We start from the raw sequence: 3,920 nt of genomic DNA on the forward strand, positions 1-3,920 counted from the left end.
CAGAGGAGTAGGAGGGAGGGGGCGGGGGAGGAGGACGACCGGAGGAGGAGGAGGGAGGGGGCGGGGGGAGGAGGGCGGCCGGAGGAGGAGGGGGGAGGAGGGAGTACCTCGGCGAGGAGCAGCGCGGCGGCGGCGGACAACGGGTTCGACGCGGGCGAGAGCGAGAGTGAGTGAGAGGGTGCAGTGAGAACCGCTCCAGGATAAGTTAACTAAGTAGTAGTGCGTTTCAGTTATACGCGCTACTGCTAAGGGACGTAGCAGTAGCGCTTGTCACGCATACACGCTACTGCTAAGTGGGGCTAGCCATCTGCGCCCTGTACAAGTATAGCAGCAACGCGCTTTAGCAGAACGCGCTATTGCTAAAGCAGTAGCAGTAGCGTGGTCTAGTTAAAAGCGCTACTATTAAGTAGCAGTAGTGCCCTGTTTTATCCAACGCTACTGCTAAGATGCTGTGTATAAGGTTTTCCCTAGTAGTGTCTGTGTATATGTATCCTCCTGGTATATAGGATGGTGAGTAGTGTCCGGGCCTGCGTGCCACTTCCTTTGGGCGTTCAGTTGTACCTCTCGTGTATATGTTGTAACGGTGGCTGAGTAATGAATACACAGAGCATTATATCCTCTAGCTGTTATCGGGTCCTTCACGAAATTGTGTACTTATTTTTTTAATCCATGTGTGGTTCAGATTGTATTCTCTGTGTTTGTATGCCTTGTGCAATGCTAGGTGCTTAGAAAACAAATCAGATTTTTCTGAAGCACCAATTCCTATATGAGAGATGTCTAATTAAGCATTTACTCATCACAAATAAGCATTGATGCTTAAAAAACACTGATTTATTTATCTAATAACCCCTAAGCGTCTACAGGGCCTTATCAGCTGGTTGTTATTGGGTCTGGAAGATCAAACCCAGTTAGTTAGTCAAATTTTTGACCGTGACCAAGCAGCTGGTTGTTATTGGGTCTGGAAGATCAAACCCGCCAGTCAAATTTTGACCGTGACCCAGCATGATTACTCACGCACACGTGTCACAACATGATTGGGCAAAAAGACCGACTGTCCCCAAATGAAAAACAGCCGCCCGTTGAATAGACACTCGAGAAGGACACAAGTACTGAAACAAAACAGAACTGGATCCAACAGAACAAGTTACTCCCACGCCCGAGGAACGTGTCGCAGCATGATGAAGATAAGCAGGTTTTATACGGCCCTGATTACTGTATTTCGCACTACTAGTAGGCCAAACACTACTCCATTTCGGGACTCCCGTTACTCCAACCAAGTAGCCAGTCAAAGTAAACATCGAAGGGTATCACCGAAACGTACTCCCATTTGTACAGGGTTGTATTTAGTGATCCTGCCGGCACATTCAGCCCGTCTAACCAGTCTTGATTCGTCCCCCAAACCATGTGCTACGATCCCAAATAATCAAGTTAAAATACTCTGCGTGCAGGATCATGGTCCCAGATCTTCAACAGCAAGTGTATTTGTTTAGCATGCCAATGCCCATTTTTATATGTCTATGTAGTAGTACTTGTGTAACTGTCGAGTGTCGACCTGTCTGACTCTGCTGTTTAGTACTCGAACGAAAATGCTGTGCAGACGATGGATCGACCACACGACAGTTGAACGATGCCATATCCAGCCGTCCACTGGACTTCGATGATATGCATGGACGACCTGATGTGCAGCGTCGTGCACAAATCGTTCGCGCATCTTCGTCTGCGTAGCAGCGCTCGTACTCGAATCCAATGCTCGCTTGGAAAATGTAACTTGACCTTTATGCATCCTTGCTAAGCAAGGCTCAATGATTCTCTGTCATGATAGAAGGAAAATTTAATCACTTGTGCTGTCAATCCCTCCCATTACGTCCTCATGTCATGATATAAGCTTAATCTGAATTCAGCAGTCTCTGAGTACTTAAGAAACAAGGCACGTAACTTTCTGATTAAGACTAGAAGCTCCATTGGAGAGCTTAATGCAAAGTGGTGTGTTTTGCCTCAGATGAAGGGAATCCAATCATGTCGCCTTAGACTACTCACAGTGGGAGTAACTTCGACTAATAACATGCATATGTTACTAGTCTATGTTACTACCTCCATAGTGAAGAGTAAGATATGTGTGGTGTCATACAACACTTCATTTATTAGCTTGTAGACTCATTTTGTCTTGATACGTGGGATGTGTATAAGGCTGGCCATAGTGGGGGTAATATAAGTAGTATCATATACTTGAGACTCGCAAACATGCTTATGTGGCAGGCAATTAAAGAAGAAAGAGATGGTTATAGTAACATAGATAGATACCATAACATAATAAATGTAATGCTACTATGTGTCATGCATGGCAATGAATGAGACCACCTATGATACTAATCTATGATACTATGCACTATAGAGGTAGTAACATAGACTAGTAACATATGCATGTTACTAGTCTAAGTTACTCCCCACTATGACCAGCCTAAGTAACTAGCTATGTTACTCGATTCATCTCTCTTCTCGTTAAATCATTGTCACATAAATAAATTTGCTGAATTGGACCTTGTGTTACTGCTCAAGTTACTCCCACAGTGGGTAGCCTTAGACTTAGGAATAGACCAAGCATAATGATGCCATAAATTTTGAAGCTCCTTCAAAAAATATGACCTGCAAATGGAGTCAAGGCGCATGCATTGCAGTCTAGAACACCTGAAATTGACATAATTCTTATACACATTGAACAAGTCTTACATTTTATTTTTGAAAAAGAGGATGTACCCCGTCTTCTGTATCTGGGCAATGCATGCAGCCGCTTTATTAATTATTCATAAAGACTTTACAAAATAGTATATTAGTAAGCCTGGAGCCATCATCTTAACAACACATGTCACTACTCGTATCCCTTGATGCAGGGGTGCCGAATGTCCGAGCCTAATATTAAACAGATATCACACCAAAATCTAACATCTAATGTCACATGCCCCATCCCAGCCACATACCGGGACTGGGTTACATACCGGTCTAGCGCACGTCGTCGAGGCTGCCACCATCATCTTCCAGCGATCCATCTCCAGAGCAGGGACTGATGCACACCTTGCCAGCCTGCCGTCGATGCCACCATGGCGCCAGACAGCGCCACCGCCCTGTGCTCGACCATCCAGCCGCATCCGTCGATGATATCCCACTGCACCATGGCGCCAATACTCATCGTCATCGACGCGGTAGATACAACGCTACACCATCTCGCAACCTTCACACCGTCGCCACTGCTGGAGCTACGCGAAGCCCACTGCCCATAGCATCTCTCCCCCGAACACGAGGTCCTCCCCAAACGGCGCCTCCATGAAGGATACAACGCATAGGACGCCATTGCCACCCAATCCAGACCAAATTCTGGACTTTCGTCCGGGAGAGGTTCGGGGGGTGGATAGGACAGACCTCGGCTTCGCCTCCACGGAGGGTAACGACGTCGAGTGACATCGCCGACGCCGGGCCGAACAAGCCGACCAAAGTTTCCTCCGGTCCCATCCTATACCACCAAACCTCCATCTGCTCCGGATCCGGTAACGAGGCATGAACCGAAACCTGCAGAGATGAAAGAGCCGTGGGGCTCAGCCCACCAGGAAGGAGGACCGAGAAGAACCCATCGTAGATCTCCAGACGCCGAATCCAGCGATCTAACGTGGCCAGCGACGACCACCACCACCCCACGGAGGCTGACAGTGTCCAAAGACAGGATCCAGATGGATCCGATCTGGATCCGGTGGCACCCGCGACCACCGGTCACGTCCAACGCAGCCACCACCTCATCACAAGCAGACCGCCGCCGCTGCGCCACGCACGACACCGCCAGGAGACCCGCCCGCTGCGCCGCCAGACCCCACGCTCGCTCGGCGCTCCTCTCGATCTCGTTGTCCCGCGCTAGCTGAGACGGAAAGGGTGAG

This window comes from Triticum dicoccoides, chromosome 1B, assembly GCF_002162155.2.
Source record: "Triticum dicoccoides isolate Atlit2015 ecotype Zavitan chromosome 1B, WEW_v2.0, whole genome shotgun sequence".
In the NCBI taxonomy this organism is placed as follows: domain Eukaryota; kingdom Viridiplantae; phylum Streptophyta; class Magnoliopsida; order Poales; family Poaceae; genus Triticum; species Triticum dicoccoides.